The 19,296-nt window shown below is 38.5% G+C and overlaps 1 protein-coding gene across 3 annotated transcripts in view; it reads left to right on the forward strand.

The window, feature by feature from the left end:
• Positions 1 to 5,578: 5,578 nt before the first annotated feature.
• The window catches only part of LOC143373480 (uncharacterized), a 126,275-nt gene continuing 112,557 nt past the window's right edge, over positions 5,579 to 19,296 (forward strand). For 2 of the 3 annotated variants that reach the window (XR_013086472.1, XM_076820789.1), the window contains exon 1: positions 5,579 to 5,918. The gene's annotated coding sequence lies outside the window, so the exon portion shown is untranslated. The remainder of the gene's footprint in view (positions 5,919 to 19,296) is intronic. The other variant, XM_076820790.1, reaches the window with a different exon arrangement.

Raw genomic sequence — 19,296 nt, forward strand, 5'->3', positions numbered from 1 at the left:
CCACTGCCTGTGGCGCAAACACAGTTGCGAAGCCGCAAAGTCTCCACAAGGCGACCGAACATCGTCAAGATCGTGACCTGCGACAATGCAAAGGCGCAGCGAGCATCTCCATCGAGGACAGCGCGTTGAAAAGCCGCGAATGGTGGATTTGGGTCAGCCTAATCGACGCCTGGAAATACCCTATTACCCCGTGCTTCCTGCGCAGAGATTCGCCGTTCAGGCGGTTCCTGTCCCCGTCGATCCCTGGCCCGTGATCTCTCTATACGTGACAACTGGCGTCAGGTACGGCTAACGCGGTCGAGGCTGATGACTTTTGCCCGTGAGTGGATTCGAATTCGCCCCCTCGCGGAGAAGAGGCCGGCGTTCAACCGCGACAAAGCGTGGGGACAAGCCTGGCAATCCCTTTCTCGGCGACCCCTTTATCCCTCGCATCGCCGGCGAGGGTCGAGAGGGATCGGGAATGGAGGGAGAGGCCGGTGATTATGGAAACTGCCTGGGAGGGGTCGTCATTAATCAATGAATGCGCGCCGCGGGCCAATTAACGAGATCGCGGGAGGAGACGAACCAGCAAACACGTGCCATTAACTTCTCGCCGATGCGAGGCGCTGCGAGAAGGCGATCCCGCCGAATTCAAGGTACGCATTAAACAATTAAGCCAGAGATTAGCTCGATATGTTTGAGGGACGTTGATCGAGTTTCGCAAGTAGTTAGCTAAGGGATGGGTCGGACGGACTTTTCTTTGGTTGCATTGATTGGTTAAGGTAGACGTGACTGGGTTGCTTTGGAAGTTTCAATAAATTTAATTGATCTACTGGTTTAAGTGGTTTTGGTAATTGTTTGTTCTGAAGGTAGTGTTTAGTTTGGTGTTTTAATTTGAAATGGAGAATGTTATGGTGGGTTGATATTTTGATTAGTTCATTTTTGCCACGAAATAATGGCTATTTGAAATTATAGAATATTATAGAAAATGTATAGGTGACCAGGGGGAAGTTCAAGATTGTTAATTTTGCATATTTGCATATTTTGGTCGGTTCTTTTTTTGAGGCGATGTAATGGATATTTGAAATTACAGAATATTTTAGAAAATTTATAGGTGACCAAGAGGAAGTTCAAGATTTGGTTTAAGTGGTTTTGATAATTGTTTGTTCTGAAGGTAGTGTTTAGTTTGGTGTTTTAATTTGAAATGGAGAAAGTTATGGTGGGTTGATATTTTGATTAGTTTATTTTTGCCACGAAATAATGGATATTTGAAATTATAGAATATTATAGAAAATGTATAGGTGACCAGGGGAAGTTCAAGATTGTTAATTTTGCATATTTGCATAGTTTGGTCGGTTCTTTTTTTAGGCGAAGCAATGGATATTTGAAATTACAGAATATTTTAGAAAATTTATAGGTGACCAAGAGGAAGTTCAAGATTTGGTTTAAGTGGTTTTGATAATTATTTGTTCTGAAGGTAGTACTTACTTTGGTGTTTTAATTTGAAGTGGAGAAAGTTATGGTGGGTTGATATTTTGACTAGTTCTTTTTGCCACGAAATAATGGATATTTGAAATTATAGAATATTATAGAAAATGTATAGGTGACCAGGGGGAAGTTCAAGATTGTTAATTTTGCATATTTGCATAGTTTGGTCGGTTCTTTTTTGAAGCGAAGCAATGGATATTTGAAATTACAGAATATTTTAGAAAATTTATAGGTGGCCAAGAGGAAGTTCAAGATTGTTATTTTTGCATACGTGTATAAGTAAGTTTAATACTAGTCTGGATGTGTGAGATTACGGTCATTGGTGTGTTCTGGGCAGTTTTCTGACTCTACAGTGTTTTCTTGTTAAATTACAGCGTTGTGCATTTGATTAAGGCTCTCAATGTAGACAGTAAACAAGAAGCTATGTACAAATGACATAAAAGAAGTTAATGCAATTATCCTCTTAATAAATTTAACGATCAGTTCGACTATTGGAACGGAAATCCTCAATTCATTTCTTGCGGCTGGACAATTTATTTATATTTATTATGTCCAACTGATCGCAGGTATTTAATTTTACATCTTCAGGCTACAATTTATAGTCGGAGTTGATTTTCGAGTATAATTAAGATTTCAGCCGCAGAAAGAGTCGAAGACGATTCCATCGAACGTCCAAGGTACACATTACACAATTAAAAGCTGCTTCAGCTTGATGGCAGTAAGCGATGTTAATCGACGCGCAGCTGAGCGAAGTATTCTTTCATAATACGCGTCCTGAAAGGATGATGTCTTTATCATCGGTTGCTCGAATCTTGTTGCGCATTACTCTCAATCAACTCGCGGAGAATTGCAGTAAATTCACGAGTTAAATACGGAATCAGAACGTAAGTAGCGCGATGACGTAAAAGACACGCTCGTAGCTATGCCTTTGAAATTAGGTTTATCGACCTTTAAGAAATCGATTCAGCGACGTCGTAAGAAATGTAGTAAGGTCAATCTATTAATGGAAAGTTTTAGTAGCTTGCGAAGTTCACTACTTGTTATATTAAACTAACCGATATGTTGGAAGCATAGAAGCTAACTTCCACTGAAAGTTTGTTTCCACCAAACACGAATTTAATATCCAATTCCTGGCACAATTTAACGTATATACGAACCAATATTTTATGTTTAAATAAACACTTAGAATATTAGAAATATTCTTCTTTAATTGAATTAAACTTCGTACACATACATGTCACGTTTTGTTTACCCTTATAATTATTTTGGCAGCTTCAGGGCGTCGGATTTGAGAGAGCAAAGGTGGAGTAGAAGTAATTTAAACTAGGAACCTTTAAAATTAACGAGAAACGTGGAGTTGCGTCGGAGGAAACTGGGAAGTTGAATGGAAACCGTCAGCTGTACTTTGAAAGGAAAATACACATTCGTATCCGAGGTTTCTTATCAATGTGCTCAATCGAATATGTAAAACAGAGGAAACCTATTTGTTCCGAACGGTGCCATAAATTGTGGCAAATACAGACGGCGTATAAATGCATACTGTGTGCACACAGCGGGATCCAATAGTTAGAAGGAAGCCGAATATGAGTTATCGTAGATTGCACTGTGAATGCACACGGAAATGCGCGGATAATACCGGGTTCTATGGAAAACGGGAAACGTCCGATGCAGACCGTTTCTAATTCGCTTTTCTGATGGATAAAGACGGCCGAACGGCACAAGATGAACATGAATCTATTAAGGAAAAATAAAGAGGGACGTAAAACGACAAATTTACTGTTAAAGATTGGATTTAAATCTCTGTGCTAGAAATAAAACAAATTGACTAATTGTAAGAATTATTAGCTTGTATCTCTGCATTAACGGAGGAGCAGGAGATCTTTGAGAAAACAGAGGCTTCGTGCGTTTATTGCAGAGATGGGCAAACTTTGTATTTAAATATAATTTCGAATAACCAATAAAAGTTAACACAATCATTCGTCATTCATTCGTTAAGCCGAGTTAACTTTATTCGACATATGACGAATAATGGTTTTGATATTTATTCTGTATTCGAAATTTTATTTAAATAAAAATTTTGGCCATCTCTAGTTTATTACAAGAAGTAGCAGGACATTTTATATTTATACTTTATTCCACAGGAAGTTTAAAAAAAAAGAGGAAGTACCTACTCAATTGAAGACCTTGCAGCAAGGGTGGTGCAACTCCATCTTGACCAGTTTCGAGTAAACAGAAATAAACTGTTTATAAAATTATTTCTATGACATAACATTGAAAGGAGAACGAGAGTTATTGAGTTGCTAAGTTGTCATTTCTATTGTTGGCAAAAATTTTTCAAATCTGGAGCTGCACCTGCTTTGCACTAATAAGTACAAAAATCTGTCGCGTTTTGATAACTATGCACAATAAGGAACACATTTTATTGATTTATTCTTGCTTTATTAATCAAATAGGGAAGAAATAGGTCGACATTTGTTGTAGACATAAAAAATAATATTCTGTTTGCGCCTGCTCGTCATTATTATCTGTGGAAATATCTTCATCCTCAGTCAACACACACTTGAGAGTCTATTAAAAAGGCTGTTTATGAGGTGCGGCGTAGTCGTGCGTTCGTAATTGACAAAACAGTAATAGCTGCAGGTTCAAAATTTGCAATAAATCGCTCATTTATTTTCGGATTTGCATGACACTTGCGCCAAACGATGTAGCTTTTGTTTTACGAATATTAAACGTCATAATTCAAAAACTGTCAAAATAGTCGAGTTGCACCCCTCTTGCTGCAAGATCTCCAATTGTAATAGTGTATTTAAGGGGGTATTCCACTGTGAACGGTCGAAGAATCAAACTATTTTTAAAGATTTTTCTCTCAGTAAATACAACATATAATGAAATAAATCTTTTTCGTTTGTATTAAGCTACACTTATATTATCCCAACAAAATTAAAAATAGTATTTTTAATTTGTTTTACTTGTTTTTTACAAAGCGTCAATATGGCACCTAAACAAAAGCGGTATGTTCGTTCTGCAAGTGATTTCCCGGCTCAGGCTTATCTGAAACAAAAAAATCGAAAAGATTCTTAATCTGTATTACTGTCGCTATCGCCCGTAGCTCAACCAACAATTTTTGTCGAAAAGAACCGAGAGTTTTCTCGGGGAACATTCGAGAAAAGTCCATTTTGGGGAACTTTTCTTTCAACCCGGCGCCATTTTGTTATTTCTCAACAAAAATTGTTAATTGAGCTACGGACAATAGCGACACTCAAACAAATTAAGAATCTTTTCGAATATTTTGTTTCAGATAAGCCTAAGCCGGGAAATCACCTTCACCACGAACATACTCCATCTTTCTAGGTGCCATATTGACCCTTTGTAAAAAACAAGTAAAACAAATTAAAAATACTCTCTTTAATTTTTTTGGTATAATATAACAGTAGCTTAATAAATACCAAAAAGATTTATTTCATAATATGTTGTATTTACTAAGAAAAAAATCTTTAAAAAAGCTCGATTTTTCGACCGTCCACAGTGGAATACCACCTTAAAATGGAAACTGTTTCCAAAATACCACACAAAACAGCAGCAAAATAAACCCGATGCAATCTACTGTCATTATATTATAACACGAGCAACCACGAATCGGCGTGTCCATTAACGCTCGTTTTTATCAAATGAATCCATTGCATGAATTAATTAAACGCTTTTCCCCAGCCGCTGTCCATATTCCCTCGTTGCACGATTAATCGCTCGCGGCGGGACCGTCGACCGGCCACTCGAATCTCGCGCGCAGGGTCGCCGGCGTTTTCCCGCGCGGGCGGGAAACTGGGTGCGCGCGCATCTCGTCCCTGCAGTAAGTAAAATGGAGCCGGCCGCGGGAGAACGGTGCGCGTCGCCGGCGCGCGAATTTACGGGAAACCGCGGGGAAAACGTTCGATTCGCGGGCGGCGGGGCCGAGGCGAAACGGCGAAAACCGAGTGTTACTCCGTTTTCGGTGGGGAAGCGTGCGCGGGACTCGCCGCGGGCGTGAAGACAGCTGGAATAGTGGGGGAAGGAGACGGAAGGAGCGAGCGAGCGAGAGAGGGAGCGACCGCAACATGACGAACGCCAGGCAGCGGCGAGGCGAGGGCAGTCTGCGCACGGACATCGATCGAAGCTCACGTCCCACACCATTCCCCGAGGTTCCCGGTGTTTTCCTTTCCGATACGTTGACACTTCGCGGTCCGCGGTGCATGACAGCCCGTGCCCTCGTGCGCGAGTCGTGCCTCGGTGTAGTGACACTTGTGCCTTTCGGAGAGAGAGACTGAAAACCATCGGCCTGCCGGCCGATCCACCGCCACCCCGGGCCACCAGCACGGGACACCGACTGCGTCGTCCTTCCGCCTTGGACTCTTCGAACTCCCGAGGACTATGGGTCGCCGTTGACTCTATTCCTGCACTTAGCATCGGCCACATCGGTGAGTTGAAGTTTCGTACGACTCTCTGCTGCTTTTTTTCGTGGCCCGTGGCGCGCCTGTCCCATGGGGAACGTGGGTGAGGTTAGAGACGGAGCTCTCTCGCGTTTCGTTCTCGATCTCGGTGGCGCAGGATACCGGCGTGTGTTACGTTTGAATCTTGCGGCATCGACGGAGTATTGGCAGTGCTGGTATGGCCATTTTAATGGGTGATGTAGGTATGGTTAGTATAAAAGGCTCGAGGAACGAGGAATGGTATGGGAACCAATGGGGAGATACTTTGGTGGGAAATCGAACGCTGACTTGTTTGTTGATGATTAACGGGGTTTTTCGTGTTGTTGATTTCTTCTATTTTTTACTGTTGACTTTGGTGGTTGTTTTAAGTTCTAAATTAGAGTTTCGTAGGAAGTAGTTTAGTTATAATTCTGGAATATGTAATGGTATTTGAGGCTTCGCTGACCCTTAGTGTGGCGCGCCACGGAATGCTCCACTATGCGTAATTTAAATATAGCTATCAAAACTGAATATAGAATGTTGGTATGGAATGACTTGGATGCTAGATAATCATCAAAGCTAAACGTACGAAGCGTTCCTTTACCTAGCAAGATGTTAAACTGAAAATTATAAAATCTGATAAGTTACAATATGCAAAGTAGTGGGAAATTAATCTGGAAAGAAAGCAGATTTTGTAATAAACTGTAGGCACCTAATGCAGGTTTCGAGCCTCGGTCCATTAGCGTTATAATCTGGCATGTGTACGTTTTTTAACGCGTGTTTGATGCCTAGTCAATCTGTTTACATGTTCAGGATGGTACGATGAACCTAACGCGGAAAATAGATTAATTTCTTCACCACCAGGTACTTGCGATCTTAAGATTGCGTTGTGATTATTATATTTCAGGTTAGGTTGTATAATTTTCCAAGAGAAAAATCATTTCAACGAAGGTGTACATGCAATCATGTGTAGAAAATTATGTTTGCTTTAAATAAGTAGTTTTTTTACATCTGCTATCGTGGTAGTTAAAAACAATTTAAATGCTGGTTAAGTTAAAGAGACGAATGCCTAAACCGTTAACGGAATCATTTCTCCGCCAGAAACGCCTATGTTTAAGAGTAATTAAAGTCGAGTTAACTCGTTTTACCCGCACCAAATTCAAATATTGACATAATGATCCGTTCACCTCCACTATGCAACTGTAATTATTTAACTCTCCTCTTTGAATCGTCTCATTTTTCCCAATTAACAATTTAAAACCGCCTTTTAAATGTCTCTTACTCCATCATTTGTTTGCATCTTTGTTGACCTTCACATTTTCACTCCAATTCCCTTCAAAAAGCCCCGATACCCACTACATGCCCAATTTAACAGTTACTTATATCATTTCCTCAACCACCGTTCGAAATTACTTAAGAAGCTCCAAAATTCGAGGGCTAATACAGTCCAGAGCGAACGCATTTCATTCAGCAGAGTTGCAAGCCTGCTTGCTTTTATCCCAGATAAACCCTCATAGTAATTAGCTCGACACCGTGCAAAACATGCAACGACAGTTAGGGGGGAAGCTTTTTTCGGCTGTTTCTCCACTTACGCGTTACTACTTAGGCCCTTTTCACACGAGGCACTTATTGTTAATAAAGACAACAGCAGTTTACGACGATAGAAAAACATTCGGGATCATTAAAACATGCAAACAGGTGATACAATAGTACATCGCGTGACAAGGGAGGGACGCGATTTTGCCTCGCGTCTCTCCCTTGTCACGCACAATACTTTCTTTCAACACCTGCATGAAAGGTGTGTTTTTGATAGCTTGCTGAGTGATTCGCAAAAAAAAAAAAAATACACATGATCGATAACGATTAGTGCAACAAATGCATCTTCACACCACAGGGTAACGCCAAACTCCAGTTTCCTTGGGAGCAAAGTAAAAAATTTCGAATACGCATGCGCGTAAATTTTTTTTCCCTTGGGAGACAAGTAGAAAAGGCGAATACGTCTGAAATTGGTCATTTTGCTCCCTCTCAGCAGGCGTAAAAAAAACACCCATTTCACGCGGGTGTTGAAAAGAATATAACATTGTACTCGATACCAGGGCCATTTTACACGGGGTACCTTGATGTCTCCAGCCTGATATCTAAAGGATATTCACGCTTTCCATCTTTTCCATCATTTTCGATCCAATACCGTCTCCACTAACCGAGCACATCCGAAATACCAGCCGTAACTATTATAAGACACAAAAGTGTCTTGTATAAAAATGCCCCCAAGCATCATTAGCATGATTGCCCTCTGTTCGCCTCTGCCGGGGCATCTTCTCGTCCTCGAGGGTCCGCAATGCGTCGCGACGTTCGCGACTCGTCGAAACGAGAGGATCCATCGCGGCGAAGGGCTAGCCTTCGGCGTAACCTCTAAAACGATTACAAAATCTGCGCGCGAGGCATGCTTTCAGCTCGGGGACAGTGTTTACGAGCCACGATACGCGACGGACAATAAGTGCGCGACAATAAAGCGACTTCGGAACCGCTATTGTCGCGCACGGCCGCGGATAAGCGTGTCTTGCCTGCGTGTGCTTGCCGCGCGCCTTGGTAGAGATCGAGGGGCTAAGAAGGCCTGAAAATCAAAGGCCTCGCCTCCGTTAATGGAACGAACGACCCTCGCCAAGTGGGAAGATCGAGAACGCCCGGACACCTCCCGGGATTCTGATTTACAGGGATTTGGATTGTCGGCCGGGATCCAGGCGAATTTAGAGGCAGCCTCTCGTAGGAATTCGGCTGGTTACATATTTGGCTTCTCCTCTGGAACGCGTATTAGCGATACAGCGGCTGGAATGCTTCCTGGGAAAATCTGATTTGCCAGGGCGCACGGTGCGGGAGGAAATAGAGTTCGGATGCAGGCTCTTGCAGGAATTCGATTTTCACTGATACGAGCATTGTGGCAGCTTTCAGCCTTCAGTTGTAAAGGGCACATCTTGCAGGAGAGTTTAGACTCTCGGTGGAATTTCACTGCTTATTTGTGCTTTCGTCTGAAATTAGTGTTAACGATACAGGGGGTTGAGAGCTTTCTCGGAAGCCTAATTTGTAGGGGTAGGGGAGACCGGGGCTAGTTGACTAATTTTTAACGTTTCTAGTTTTTGTAAATAGATCGTTGGTATTTTGTTGACTTGTTGCACACCAAAAGTTTACAATTTTCATTGGGGATACAGGTTTAATTTTGAAAATTGTTTTAATTGAGTCTAGATCGTAGTTTTTATTACATTTAGAGTAGTGGGACGAATAAGTCAACAAACCCCGGCTGTGGGGTTAGTTGATAAATATGATGGGGTTAGTTGACTTGGCATTTACTTTACAGTTTTAACCCTTTGCCTGCGAAAGGCGTATATATACGCAGCCAATTCCATGAATATAGTATACTAAAGGCGTACATATATATCCTACGACCAACAATTTTTTAAAATTTTTTTTCAATCCTTCACACTGTTATTTTTTTTTATTAAGTATCTTGGTGTTAGATACTGTAATTATTTTCTACCTGTTTGTTATGGTCTATTTGGAAGGCCTGAGAGTTTGAAAGGAGGATAGGGTGTAAAACTGGTAGGGGCGAGTTTGGAGGGATTTGTGGTGGAGGATTTTGGATATGAGCAGCTAAACTCTTTGCCTCGACTGCATCTTGAGGATAAAAAGTGCAATTTTTAGTGGTATTCCTATGCTTAGTCAAGTAACCCCGTCCGACATTGTCAACGTGTTAAGGGTCGTACGTACAAAACCTCCACGCACCGGATAAAATAAAATACCCTAAATTATAGCCAATGTATCACGTTTCCACAAAATATTCATGAAAAAATCATCAAGCAATACTTAGTGGACAAAAATTCATAAATAGTCGAAACAAAAATATTTACTTCCCACGGACCTTTTTAGATTTTCCATTCTCACTGATAGAACACGCAAGGTTTGCCACGGTGACACATTAAGTGGCAAGTTGGTCATTCATATGCTTCAATATCGCGAATCGCAGCATAATTTATAACATAATACAATAATTAAAGGGAATTAGTCAACTAACCTCGTTAGTCAACTACCCTCGATCTCTCCTATAGATTACAGAAGGGAAATAGAGTTTGTAATAGGTTCTTCTAGAAATACCTATAAATGGCTATTTTTATTTCTTTCCCGAAACGTCTAGGGTAGGATGGAGCTAAAAGTCCGGCGGGTAAAAAGTCCCGAATTCAAAATCTCCATTCGGCGAGGGTAACGGGGAGGACCGTAGAGTCGCCGTCGTTTTTAAACGTTCGTGCGATTCATATGACGCCTTTGTCATTACGTATGTCAAGAAGCGAAAAAAGTACATCGTTTTTGTTGTATTGCTCGAAGTAAACTACAGTTTAACGGCGTATCAAGTGAATACTTACATTAAGAGTGTATGTTGCTTTATTAATGTGTGCTTGCCATTGTTTATATCTGAATGATAATATTTTTTAACTTATATATCGACGAAACTATAGAAGTACCATTGAGGCAAGAAGTCCCTTACTTATATTTTTATTTTTTATTAAAGAAGTCATGCTAAAATACTAAGAGGAGTCATTGTCTTTGCTGAAACAAACCAATTAGTAAAGTCATAAATTATCTACCTTTTTTCTTCTTTTTTTTATATTAAGATAATTTGTATTAAAGAAATAAGGCCAAAGTGGCTAAGAGAGACTTGTATCTTTATGTCGAGTCAAGATTATTGTGGAATATTTTGTTCAAGCTGAATCTCTATCCTGTATTTTCATTCTTTTGTTTAACAAATGATGCCGTAGCATTTCTTTTCAATATTGAATACCAAAACACTGGTTTAATAAATATTCATTGATTTGAACAGAGTTTTTTTTACATATTTTGTTTCATATTACACGAAAAACTGGTTATAAGATATTAGGGACTTTCTACCCCAAGCAATGGCCTTTTTGAATTGACGCAACAGTTCGTGATATAACTCAACAAAAAATAACAGTATCAACCAACAACTTTGTAAAAGTAAAGCATGATAGTCGTAGTTTATATAAAATAACACCGTATATTTCTAGATTGTTATTGCTAAATTTGACATAGTTTTATACGAAAAACAGGACTTTCAGCCCCACCCTACCCTATTGTCGGTTAATATTTATGTACATCCTTGTATCTCTAATTTACGATGTTCGAGATTGGTTTTTTAGAGAGGGAGCAGAAGAAGTTTAGTCATAATGCCTGGTGAAAGATTAACTGGTATTTAATTTCCATATATCTGTGCACAGTATCTTTGGTACTAATTACAGTTTTAATTCCAATGCACCCCTCCGCTGCTAATACATAGCACAAAAAACGTTCAGAAATTTAAAGTACCTGCTATTCTTTTGATAATCAAGATGCCACCATGGTTCGTCTCGCTCTCCACTAATTAGACGCCGTTTTACTGCTTCCGGAAGGAAGGTCAGTGCTCCCACGATCTCTGATGCTATGCTTTAACGCGACTACTTATTGATTTCCACTTGAACGTCGTCACCTTTTCATATTCATCTACCTTCGTATCCACCTCTTCAACTTCATTTCGCTGGATGATACACGGCTAAAAAATATTAACACAACAACTCACTTCATGTTTCCCTCTGTGATACATTCGATATCTTAAAAGCACCGTGTTCTTTAGGGTGTTTAAAAAAAAGTTGCTATTTTCATGTAACTTTGCTCGCCCCTTGGTCCTATTCATCTAAGTCATCTGTATGCCAAATTTTAGACAAATTTAATAATACTTAGGGGTTGCACAGTTTTATCATTAGGATAGACCTGGGGCGGTAGTAACACTTTGACTTTGGAATACGATTACGCAGGAACTATCACATTTACAACAAAAACTTTTATACGGAAATGTTACTTACTTATCTGACATCATTGAGCCACAACAGTTTCTCTGTATATCAAGTCATATCCAAGGTATTAATAAAAAATGAGAAGCGGAGTGTTATGGCTCTAACGTTACAGTGTACAGTGTTACAACCGTCTCTGACCTAGGGTCGGTTGTAACACTGCATGGATTTTATGCAAACAAGACAATATTATTCACCTTGTTTGACACTATTCGGTTCTGTTGAGGTATAACTGACCCTGACTGCCGATGTTACAATCGTCCCCGACCATACTTTTATTACTTTAAAAAAGGTCAAATTACAGATTTAAAAAAAACACATACTTGCAAAGGGAATGTTTACATTACGATTATAAGTCAGTAAGAAAAAGTTACTTTAGGGTATCGAAAAGTTATTTTCTTCACTATCCCTATCTATTGCGTATCTATACTGCTAGATCATGAATGTGTGTATTCCAAATGTCATTGTTTATCATATATCGAAAATTGGTGTTAATATCCATTATATATTTTGAGATATTAGCGTGTTACATTCGCCCCCGGTTTGCTCTACTTATTTTCGCTTTTACAGTTTTTAAAAATGTGGGTAAAATAATAAGGTACAGAATTTTTAGAGATGTGATGAATAATAACAAAATGTAAATTTATCTAAGTTTGAGTCTTCTTTGAAGTTTAGTTTCTTTTTCAAGGACTTGAGAATAAAAATAATTATCATTGGAGATCGTGTTTCCTTAGCCTATTATTTAGTGAGCAAAGTGTGCAATCTCTAAATATTACTCAATCATCCTAAAATTTGTCAGATATTCTTTTTATATTGATAGGAATTAGGACACAAACAAAGTAAAAAAAATGTAATATTTTAATTGTAACCCTATAATATGAAACACCCTAGTGTTCGTTAACACTAGGTTTACGGACAATTCTTATATGTATACCTATTTCTACGAGCACCCGTCAAATTGAGGAGTAAACGAAAATACACATTTTCCTTCAAAAATGGATTTATTCAAGTTAAATATAACTTCAGTATATATAATATTAAGCTGCACGTCTAAATAAATTATTCTTAAGTAAAAAGTATTTTCCCAGAAATTATCACAGAAGTGGTAACAATAATATTAACGTTATACGATAATTATTCGGTGCATTTTTTGCAAACATACTCACTTTCTTCAGAGCTACTCCAGAACAATCTTCACTGATGAGGACATTTTTTTCAATAATTCGTTATTTCTTCTTGACTTACTCATGATTGCTAAAGAAGGGTGATTGATCAAAATAAAACAAATACAGTGCCCACATTCCATTATGTCATTGCAGATACTTGCAATAAGTGGGCACTTTCTTCGCAAATATATCTATTCACAGTAACTGAAACCTTTTTACACTGTGTCTTTACAAAACCTCTTTACACTGCGACTGCAATTAGCTACTGAAGATCGTTCTTTATTCTCGTGCCTATCGACAAAGCAGCAATAAATACTGAGGTCAATATGATACATCATTTGAGATATCGGATCTGGAGCAGCGAATATATCTCCGACACATTACGATTTCTACTTAGTAGGGACTTTTCTATTACTGTTATATTTATTACTGAATTAATAATTAAACTTTTTTTAATTTATTAAGCTACTTGTAATGTATACGGAACAATTTTTTAAATACACTTTTAATTGTGTTTTTTCAATGTTATCTGGAGTTCAAAAATGCGCCTCTGAAAAGACGGCGGGAGTGATTTCTTCTCACAGACTCATCTGAAACAAAAAAACCAAACTGATTCTTAATCATTATGAGTACTGCTATCGCAGGTGCCAGAGTTAGCCACGTAAGTCAAAATTTAACAAAATTGCGCGCATTCAAACTTCAAGTTTCGAAAATTTCCATTCTTACCTAATGTTTGAATGCGCGTAATTTTGTTAAATTTTGACTTACGTGGCTAATTCTGGCACCTGCAATAGCGGTACTCATAATGATTAAGAATCAGCTTGGTTTTTTGTTTCAGATGAGTCTGTGAGCTTAAATCACTCCCGCCAGGGAGGTATTTCTTTTCAAAGGCGCGATTTTGAACTACAGATTACATTGAAAAAACACAATTAAAAGTGTATTTAAAAAATTGTTCCGTATACATTACAAGTGACTTGATAAATGAAAAAAAAGTTTGACATTGTTATTCATTGTATCCACTGAGAAAAAAAGCCTGAATGTTGCCGAATTTTGCGGTGTGATTACGAGAATGATCTCTTAAGTGTTGATGGTTTTTTCGATAATCCTTTTCCAAATTTGAAATCCGTCAAATTGACGGGTGTTGTAAACCTAAGTAGTGTTAAACATCCACTAAGAATATCTATCATCTATCTTTGCCCCTAAAATTCTTACACTCCCCCAGCTCCACAAAAAGTAGAAATTCAATTCGATCCTCCAGAATCGTGATCCCCGTTTCCTCTACGTGAAGAACGTTGGACCACCCGGTCATTAAGAGCATTTTCTTAATGGTGATTCTATTTACATTCAGCCGGCGGCTGAATCGAACTAATTGGACCGTTCACCTTAATCCACGACCCCAAGCAGAATATAAGCAACCGTGAAAGCCGTCGATTCACTTTTCCTTATCTCGACAGTTGCTCCACTTTGGGCGTACGATGCACGTTTGAAAACGACAGTCCCCGTGCATTTCCATATTCGTCGTCCTTTCCCCCGTCCAATTAAACTACAAAAGCGGTGTCGCGTTTCTCCGCAAGGAATTACCAGTCTTTCGTCGGATCAGCTCCACTCCTCGAATTAACAACTTCATTCCTCGGTGAACCCTCGCCGATCGAAAACCAGGACATTCTCGATAAGACGTACAGCATCGAGATTCCAGCGCCGGACGTTTTAATCAAACACAAATGAAACGTACGTTCTTCGTACGGTTGGCGACATTTCGTTAATACAGACTTATCAATTTACGTGCTCCTTTTATTGTAAATACGTGGAAACCTTGAGCGGGAATTATCGAAATCTCGTCGAGGGAATTCTTCGCCATTGATCGAGAGTCGAGGAATTTGCTGATAATATACGTATGCATTGCTTCGAGCTGTGTTTCCAGTTTAATTCGATGGATTCTGCTTCGTGGCCTGTACAGACAGTGATAATACTTCAAAATACAAGTTGTAGTCTGGGCAGAAGAAGATTTTGCACCGAGATAATTGTACTCGTTAATGTATATGGAGGTAGTGAAAGGTATTCAGGGCTATTTTGCTAATTAATGCCGTGTATGAGACAAGGTAGACTGTTATTAGTGGTACGATAGCGACAGAGGTGATTCTTTATGAAGGAACAAGAAATTATGGAATGATAATTTTGGTAACCAGCCTCAGTTCTTTTTTTAGAAAATACTTAGCAAGAGTACTAACAATTTTTGTATTAGTAAATCTTTTAGGTTAATAGAAGCACAATAATATGATTTCTAAAAATTAAGGGGAGGTAGATGAGAAATAACTATATACCTATATATATTAGTAAATCTTTCAGCTTAATAGAAGCACAATAATATGATTTCTTAAAATAAAGGGGAGGTGGATGATAAATAACTATATACCTATGTATATTAGTAAATCTTTTAGCTTAATAGAAGCACAATAATATGATTTCTAAAAATAAAGGGGGGAGGGTGGATAAGAAATAACTATATACCTATATATATTAGTAAATCTTTTAGCTTAATAGAAGCACAATAATATGATTTCTTAAAATTAAGGGGAGGTAGATGATAAATAACTATATACCTATGTATATTAGTAAATCTTTTAGCTTAATAGAAGCACAATAATATGATTTCTAAAAATAAAGGGGGGAGGGTGGATAAGAAATAACTATATACCTATATATACATTAGTAAATCTTTTAGCTTAATAGAAGCACAATAATATGATTTCTTAAAATAAAGGGGAGGTAGATGAGAAATAACTATATACCTATATATATTAGTAAATCTTTTAGTTTAATAGAAGCACAATAATATGATTTCTTAACATAAAAGAAATAACTATACGCCTATATAGTTATTTCTTATCTACCTCCCCTTTATAGTTATTTCTTATCTACCTCCCCGTTATTTTAAGAAATCATATTATTGTGTTTCTATTAAGCTAAAAGATTTACTAATACAAAAATTGTTAGTACTCTTGCTAAGTATTTTCTAAAAAAAAAAACTAAGACTGGTTCCCAAAATGGAAAATCATTCCATAATTTCTTGTTCCTTCATAAAGAATCACCTCTTTCGCTATCGTACCACTAATAACAGTCTACCTTGTCTCAAAGCTACCTAGCTTTGCGTAAGGGTATTTCGTGGGTTTTTAGGGTCGTTTCTCATAAAAATCAGTTTTCACTTGGCAAAACTCTTCATTCGACATTGAAAATCGTATTTCTTCGCAAAGCATCACGCCTGTGCCACTTGTAGCACAGACAGCATCGACCCTGTATACAAATAGGTTGCTCGTATCATTGACTATCCCTAGATAACCTTCTGTGACACAAACATTCAGCGTATTCCACAGACGTTTGTACGGAACCATTCAGAACCAGCACAATTAATACTAGCCATAACTTTATCCATCCCAAGAGTACAGTGTTATTCAAACGAAAATACGGAACGTAATTAGCAGGAGAGGCCAATTAGATATAGAGGCCAACATAAAATGACCTTGCATAGAGCACGTGGTCAGCTGGATGATAAATATTACTTCGAAGAAAGTAGAAATCACGTTCGTGTACTTATGCGCAATATTACGAGCAATGAATAGGAACGAAAGTATCTGACGTGTTCCCGTGTTATCAGTTTCGCCACCGGCGGATGGCAGAAATTTAAGTAGAAATTTAATTGGAGGTACGCAGGATATATAGGCTACAAAACCGTGTCCCGGGTTGGCATACTTTCCTACCACATCGCTAAACATAGATTTTCACTCGTATGGATTTCGACAAACAGCTTTCCACGTGTATTCGCGCTCGCTAAACATACGGAAGCCAATGTTTTACCATTAACCGTGCCGTCGGAAGTGCTCGTAAATAGAGATTCGAGGGAAAGACTCTGGGCAGGTTTATTTACGAAATTCTTCAGGCGAGAAAGATTCCGCAAAGGAAACGGTGGGTGGATGTTACCACGGCAACTTTCTTATTTAGCATACACTATTCCAAATATTGTGGGATCTTTTGTAATTCCATGCCAGAGAAATCCGTCGTTTTATGCATTTTTAAATAACTAGCAAAATCAAGTGGAATATATAACTATACGTTTTTTGCAGCTCTATTGCCTCTTTGGAAGTGGCAGTGATGATAAAATCACGTCACAGTACAAAGCAGTACAGTTTCCCTTAACCTTAAGGGGTTAGGCCACCTTGGAGACCCAAAAATCATATGTAAGTTTCAGAATTTTTTGGGGCGAAATTAGTAAATAAATGAAGAAACTTTTTTAAGGGCTGTATTCTACATGCCTTATGTCTTATACAATATATTCATTAATACATGACCCAAACATTAGAAGTATAGAAATAATTTTCAACCTCACAGTGTCATAAAAAAATTCGTCTAATTTGATGCTGTGTTGAGCGTCTCAGGGTGGCGTAACCTCCTAAGAGAACATGAAGATATCGATCTCAATTCGAACTCATAATCCCTCAATCCTGATTCGATCCACAATACTTTTACGAAAGAAGCATTGAACCCATTCCTCTTCTAATGTCTTCTCTCCTTCAAACACTTATAACGCAGCATCAGAAAAAACCGTCATTTACCATTTCGCGAGGGGCAAAATTCGATGATAGAAAGATTTTCCTCTTAAAAATAACTTAAATCCTAACAAACTCAGCATAAAAAAAATCGGCAGTTACCGCTTCAAAAATATCTAATATTCGACTTCAGACGTCGAATCCAAATTCCTCCGAAATGGGCGATCGTCCAGATCGCGAGCCACCCTTGCTTGAATGAAATCTCTGATGGGACATCTATCACCCGGACCTGGTCTTCATACGGTTCGATGGGTTTCTTGCCAGTCCAGGATGGGGGCACGGAAACCTGCTCGACGTGCTCCCCGCGTCTCTAAATATATTAGTCGCATTATACCTTGTCGATGAGCCATACCACACCTTTAATCCGCGGATGAGACAGCCGCTGCACCGGACGTACGTATAAGGCGACGATAAAATCTATAAAATCTAAGCGTATCCCCGTCGCCTTGATAAAATTAGATGCCGCGAGTGTCATCGATCATACCATTTATCGTCCGTGTTACCAGCCCAGGCTCCTATAGATCGCCACTTTTTCCCAAGGAAATGGGACCTATTGGGCTTTCACTTGTTGCTCCGAAGCGTTATTTTCGCCGATCCTTCGATCTCATTTCGATTCGTCGAAATTTTCTATACCGCGATGCTGAACACGTATGATGGTTTATGCTATTTAGGATCGTGTATCTCGAGGCACCTTTTCTCGATGCAGTTTTATCTACCTAGCAAGGTTTACTGGGAACATGGAGCGTGCTTGATTCTCGCGGATGATTCGTGCTTTCCTGTATCGTCCTTTTACGCTGCGATCGAGTTTGCTTGGTTTCACCTCGTTTCTCCGGCTTTCTTTTCTCCCTTGCTTTTTCTTTTGCTGGATTTAGATGGCGCGTGCTAAGTAATGTTCTATTTACGGTGCAGAGTGTCGGTCGTGATTGGAATCACTTTCAGCACTCTGAAAGCATTGATTTCGATGAGAATTCTTTGAGACGAAGTTTAGAATAAATCATGGTTTTATGGAGACTACTGTGTATATATATAAGAAAATTTAAATTTTCATTAAACTTAAAATAATGGGATATTTAGGTATATTATTAAGGATTCTAAGCTTTAACTCAAGGAGTAGAAAAAAAAACAGTAGGTGCATTTAAAACCTCATTATATACAAGTGACATATATATAAATATATAAATATATATATATTGTTTTTGACATATATATAAATATATAAATATATATATATTGTTTTTGTCACTTGTATATAATGAGGTTTTAAATGCACCTACTGTTTTTTCTACTCCTTGAGTTAAAGCTTAGAATCCTTAATAATATACCTAAATATCCCATTATTTTAAGTTTAATGAAAATGAATTTTCTTCTGTAATGAAGATTGTAGACGAATATTTACAGAGTTATCGAAGGGGCACCAGTTGCATTCTTTACCCACTTATAAATTTGCATGAATTTGCAAATTATACAGATATGTACTTCGTCACGATTAAATCTTTATTTATTGCATACTATCGAATACTTCATACTGTTATACTTCCGTAAAGATTAATTTTATGTAGCTAGGCATCAAAGATTGGACAGCGAATAATAAACGTCTCGATATATTATATTTATTCCCGTTCCCCGTCATTATTCAAGCGCGATTTATGTCGAAGTTTACGAGAAGTCTCTTACCGGCTTTAATACTATACTTCATCCCAGCCAACATCTTCACCGCGTGAAGACCACT

Source organism: Andrena cerasifolii, chromosome 9 (assembly GCF_050908995.1).
Source record: "Andrena cerasifolii isolate SP2316 chromosome 9, iyAndCera1_principal, whole genome shotgun sequence".
NCBI classification, from domain to species: Eukaryota; Metazoa; Arthropoda; class Insecta; order Hymenoptera; family Andrenidae; genus Andrena; species Andrena cerasifolii.